The following is a 6,000-nucleotide window of genomic DNA, read 5'->3' on the forward strand; positions in this document are numbered from 1 at the left end:
TACCATTCCTCCGGCAAAGCCCCATTTTTTTCTGTCAGAGTACTGGAGCAGGAGGGGAAGGGCAGAAGGACACCTCCCCTTTGCCAACCATCACCTCTTCAGGCCACTTACATGCACGCCGACTTTCAGATTGTTTGTTACCCATTTTTCCCTATACTTCCAAGATGCGCCTGCAATAGTTACTGTGTGTACAGTACACTGCCAGGTGGAAAACTCCCAGCTCTGCAGAAGGACCTGTGCAAGGAAAACACTCGGCAAGACGCTAGCTATCACCACGGCTTGTCCCCCCCCCCCCACCGCCTTTACAGCCGAGATGCAATATCCCTAGTCACTCAAAACCCCTCCACTCCTCCGATACACCGGATCCGGGGTGGACAAGCGAGCACGGAGAGGCAGACTAGAAACTCTTGGGGCGGGGGGGGAGGGAGCGTGCAAACCTGCCCCCCCGGACTGCGCTGAAGGCCCGGGAGTTGCGTGCACTGCTCCCCCCGTGCCCTGCAAGTTCGAGTGCAAGAGTTTCCAGGGCCCCGCCGGCGGCCCGATGCCGCTGCCGGGCGGCGGGAGCGAGGCGCCCGCCGAGGCCCCCCCGCGGCGCCGCGGCCCACGCGGGCGGGCGGAGGGCGGCAGCTCCTCCCCGCACACCCCCGCCCGCCACGCCGAGGCCAAGCGAAACCCACCCGGCGGCTCCCCCGCTACCCCAGCCCCTCGAGCGGGGAGCGGCCCGGGCCGGCCGTGCCCCCCTCCTCCACCACGGCTCGGGGCGGGACGGGCCCCTCGCTCCGCCCGGGGGGGAGCCGAAGGGAGACAATGGGTACGATGACTTCACCCTCCGGCAATGTGAGGAGCAGCGGCGGACACCGCCGACTTACCCCCGGCCCCCGGGACGACCCCCGGGACGACCCCCGGGCCGCGGCTCCCCCGGCCGCGGCGGGGACCCAGCGGGGCCCTCTCCCACCCGGGCTCAGGCCCCCGCCCAGAGGCGGCTCCGGCTCGAAGGCTCCGCTCCACCCCTCCTCGCCCTCCGCCACGCTCAGGGCGGCGGCTGCCGGCCGCCGGAGGAGGCCCGAGGCGGGGGACGCCCCCCGCCACAGCTGGGCCCTTCCGCGCCCCCTGCCCCGCCGCGGGCCCACCCCCGGTACCTGCGAGTCGGCAGGAGGAAGCGGCGCCGTTCCGCCCGCCCGGGCCCGGCCCCCCGCAGGAAGCGTCTCCGTGTGTCTGTGTATGCGTGTGTGTGTGTGTGTGCGTGCGTGTATGTGTGTGAGGAACGGAGGGGGCGGCGCTGCCGCGGGCGGGGCGGGGCCGGGCGGGGCGGGCCCGGCGGCGCGGGGCGGGGCGGGGCGGGGCCGGGTCTGCCCGCGGAGGGAAGGCGGCGCCCGGGTGGTTGGTTTCCGCGACGCGCTGAGCTCACGCGCACGGCGGTGCCGCCCCCTCGCCCTCCCCCCGGCGGCCGTTGGGGCGGGGCGGCCCCAGCGGGCAGCCGGCGTCGCGCTCCCCGCAGGGCGCTGCCGCCCTCCCCGCCGCGCCCCGCGGCCGCGGGGGCGGTGGGAACCGGGGGCGCCTCCCCCTTCCCCCGCTCTCTGCCGCTCCTGGGCCCGGGGGTGGTCCGGCCCGGCGCCGGCAGGGCGGGGACGGTGTCCGTTCCCCGGTGGCTGGGGTCAGCTGGCCGGGCCGGTGCGCGGGGACTCCGCGGCGCTGCCAACAGCAGCGGCGGCGGCGGCGGCGGCGGCAACACAGCGTAATTATATTTACTATTCCGCGGGCTTCATACCCGTTAAAACGTAAAAGTGCAAGGCGAAGAATGAACTATTGAGGCGTTTCGATAGGGTCATGCCGCAGAATGCTGATTCACTCGCCGAAATGGCAAAGCACTGATGCCACGCTGTAAAATACAGACGTTTCTTCTCCCCCCCCCCCCGCCCCGTTCTTCTTGCCATTTGAAACAGGACCTGTCTCAGAATTTGCCCAGAAGCCCCCAACTTTCCTTTCACGGCACTACCCTGCTCTCCGCGGTGAACCGCAGTCAACCCCGGGCTCGCCGGGTGCCGGCGTTCGGTAGCTAAAATCCTGCTCTGCCTCCGACCGTGCCGTACGGCTCACCCGTCCCCATTGTTCGGTTTCTCCGTCTCCCTTTACTACCGACCTTGGCGCCGTCTTTCACGGGATTCCCTCTGTCTGCAATCTTATCTTAGCCGCTGCCCTCTCCCACAGCCTGCTGGCTGCTCCTGACCTCCGCTTCTGGGCCAGCTCCGAATCCCTCTGTCCTCTGGCATGTTTTAAGAATTATTTGCATACATTAATATTAGATTGGTGTTAAATCGTGTGCCTTTTTTTTCTTTCTCTAGGTAATCATTCATATTGTCTTATGTCACCTCTGAATTCTCTGGAACTGGAGTTTATCTTGTGCTTATAGATGACTACTGGTGCTTCTATTAAGCTGGTATGAAACCTGAAAGCTTACTCCAGAAAAGTTACTAAGTACCCAACCTGCATTTATCATGTGCAAATATTATAAAATGAATAAAACGTACCGTGTGTTTCCTGCGAGATTTGCAATGTGTGGTCTGTTAAAGGCTTGCACATATACTTACCTTTATTTATGTGCGTGGTTCCATTTAAGTCAATAGGACTACTTCCAGTACATCAAATTAAGAGTGAATACGAGTCATTCCATGGTGAGATACTTAATCTGAAATGACAGAATAGGCAATTACAACAAACAGGGAGGGGAAGTGGAAAATGAGAGTAACAGCAATGAGATTATACTGGAATTTTAGTATGTTGTGTAAAAAACACGGCAGTTCCTTCTTTGCTTGTAAAACCTAGTAGCTAGGTGAGTTACTTAGGCTCCGGTCCTGCAAACATACATGTCACTTAAGGCATATAAGTGGTGCCATTGTATTTGGTTGGGTAAGATATGCAGAAGAATATTACATTTAACTGTTTGCAGGGTAAAGTCTTCGACACTTTCTTATGTATGAGATTTGGCACAGAGAAATGGAATTAAAGAACTGAAGTTCATAAAATAAGGGGAGCAAAAAGAAAGGCAAGAGTGGAGGTGAATGAGGGAAAGAAAATGAAGAGGGGAACAGAAGGAGTAGCATATAGAATAGCGTGATAGGATAGTGAAAAAATTTTGACTGGAACAGGGACAGCAAACCATTTTACCAACTCAAATGTGCAACCACCAATAAAACAAAAACCAGCAATAAGAAATGCAAAGCAACGCAGTAATGTATTACTTTCTGAGTGTCCAGAGGGATTCAGCAAATCAGTACAAGTATTCTGAAGCATCTTGGCTAATGCTGGAGAACAGGAGGGGAACGGAGCCCAAGTGTTTTAAAATCCTGCACTGGGAGATTGAGCAGTCACTGTGGTGGTCAGATGGTTTCTCCTGGAAGCTGATGAGGGACAAAGTAAACCTCCAGCCAGCCACCCTCCTGAGAGCTCTGCAGCAGAGAGCCTGCAGCCAAGTAGGTGCTTTTCATCAGAAGCATTCAAAATAGTCAATTAACAAAATACAGAAAGCACAGGGAGGAAAGAGAATCTTTTCTGCACAGGCTGTACACAAAAACTGAGAATGGTTTGTTTTGATATGTAGGTATCCTGGTTTCAGCTGGAATAGAGTTAATTTTCTGTCTAGTAGCTAGTATAGTGTTATGTCTTGGATTCAGTATGAGAAGAATGTTGATAACACACTGATGTTTTCAGTTGTTGCTAAGTAGTCTTTAGACTAAGTCAAGGATTTTTCAGTTTCTCATGTCCAGCGGGCAAGAAGGCTGGAGGGGCACAAGAAGTTGGGAGGGGACACAGCCAGGGCAGCTGACCCAAACTGGCCAAAGGGGTATTCCATACCATGTGATGTCATGCCCAGTATATAAATTGGGGGAAGTGGGGGTGGGGTGGGGATTGCTGCTTGGGAACTAACTGGGCATCTGTCAGCATCGGGTTGTGAGCAATTGCATTGTGCATCACTTGTTTTGTATATACCAATCCTTTTATTATTATTGTCATTTTATTATTGTTACTGCTATCATTATTAGTTTCTTCCTTTCTGTTCTATTAAACTGTACTTCTCTCAACCCACGAGTTTTACCTTTTTCCTTCTGATTCTCTCCCCCATCCCACTGGGTGGGGGGGAGTGAGTGAGCGGCTGTGTGGTGCTTAGTTGCTGGCTGGGGTTATACCACGACAGTAGGGAAGATACATTTGTTTGCTTGCTTGCTTGCTTATTATTATAGAACAGGATGACAAAGAGGTATTAAGGAAAAGTAGGAGCTGCCCAAACCCTTTAACAAAGAGGAAATCTCATGCACACTGCATTTTGCGAAGCATACAAGATTCATGAAAACAAACAAGCCTGTCTTTCCAAAACATTTTCTGGAGAACATTTAGGATTGAAATGTTCTGGGTATTTAATTCAAAAAAGTACAGAAGTATTATATCAGAATATGAAAATACTGCCCTCCAAGCAAAGCATCTGCTGTGTTCAAAGGAGACGTAAGCACACACAACACACCGTCAAATGTGGAAGGGCAACAATCATATCAGCATGCAGAGAGGTGAGCAGACAGGACTGAGGAAGAAAAGTGCTTTTTCTCTCAGTGGTAAGGAATGAAGAAAGGGTATGACATGAACAACCTTATCTTAATTTAGTATATCCTTCTCATAATCTATGACTGTATGGACTGCTGGCCTCAGTATAGTTTCAGTATTTACATATGAAACACTGCTATCTCATATGAAAAGGTACTATAAAATCCAGTGCCTTGGGCCAGAATTTCATGTGTTTATGGTCTTTTCTTTAAACTTACGTTGGAAGAGTATCAAATATGATGGGTAAATGTTTCTATGTCTCTGATCCCACATCTGAGTCTCTTAGAAATCTTTATCTGAATATTCAACTATCATCTTCAACATAAAATTGGCAAAGCCAAACTCTTTTTTTTCTATAGAGAATTTTATTTTTCCTGCAGCCTCTGCCGTCATCTGGTCTCCAGTCCGTCATTTTTAGGAGAAAAAGAGACATCCTCAACCTTTCCCCTTTGGACACACACATTTGTGTCCCTGACCTTTCTTTCATCTTGGTCTGAAGAACACCCTTTGTTTGGGGATTCACCTCTCTCCTACATTTTCCAGCTCAACTGTCTTGCCAATTTTTTTTTTTTCTTTCTGGAGAGTTTATTTTTAGCACCCCTGATTTTACTGATCTGTCTTACAGTGTTGCCCCACAGATGGCTGCATTTGCACAAAAAGCATAGCAGAAGATTGATGTGGCAGCAGGAACAAGTGGCATAGGGAAGGGAGAGAACTGTCTAGATCAATTTTGCCACTAGAGAAAATGTAATATGGAAATGCATTCTGACTTGCAACTAAAGAAGAAAAGATAAAAACCTTTGATGAACTAAAATATCTACAATATGCATTGATAGCAAAACACGTCTTTAGACCAGGCATGCAAAAATAGGCAATACTAATAAATATCAGTATATAACTGATAAATATCTTATTATATATTAGTAGAGCTAAGATACAAATTGCATGGGACAGGAATAGGTGTTGAATTCTGTCAGGCTTCTGTTTACCCTGTATGAAAGATTATTTGCCAGGCACTGATTGTCATCAATTGTATTGAGCACAGTAGATTAAAAAAAATACATACTCTGTAAGAAATCCAGATTAGGATTTTCTCAAAAGGCATCATTAACCTGAAGATAAAATGAAAGGATATTTAAATACAGGGGTACCAACCACGATGATAAGCCTAGGATAATGGATTAGTGTCAAATAGAGCTATCTATTGCATCTAACAGATGCAACCTCACTGATCCAAGTTACAAAGTGGCATCATACCAGTAAACAATGTGCAGGCTGAGAACTTTCCAAATTATCAGTATGTCATAAAACATTAAAGATGAAGGCTTCCATAGCCATTTCGAACATCTCAGATATCTTAGAGTTACATCATCTGATCTAATCAGTTTCTGTAGTAGTCAATAAAGA

At 50.6% G+C, this 6,000-nt stretch overlaps 1 protein-coding gene across 2 annotated transcripts in view; it reads right to left on the minus strand.

Annotated features, from left to right (window-relative positions):
• The window catches only part of RNF19A (ring finger protein 19A, RBR E3 ubiquitin protein ligase), a 66,064-nt gene extending 60,316 nt beyond the window's left edge, over positions 1 to 5,748 (minus strand). The window contains exons 1-2 of one of the 2 annotated variants that reach the window (XM_052787131.1): positions 5,660 to 5,748; positions 2,589 to 2,686 (exon numbers count right to left, since the gene is read on the minus strand). The gene's annotated coding sequence lies outside the window, so the exon portion shown is untranslated. Of the gene's footprint in view, positions 1 to 1,139; positions 1,268 to 2,588; positions 2,687 to 5,659 lie in introns of those variants that run through there. The other variant, XM_052787130.1, reaches the window with a different exon arrangement.
• Between the last annotated feature and the right edge of the window lie 252 nt (positions 5,749 to 6,000).

The sequence above is a fragment of the Harpia harpyja genome, chromosome 5 (assembly GCF_026419915.1).
Source record: "Harpia harpyja isolate bHarHar1 chromosome 5, bHarHar1 primary haplotype, whole genome shotgun sequence".
NCBI lineage: Eukaryota > Metazoa > Chordata > Aves > Accipitriformes > Accipitridae > Harpia > Harpia harpyja.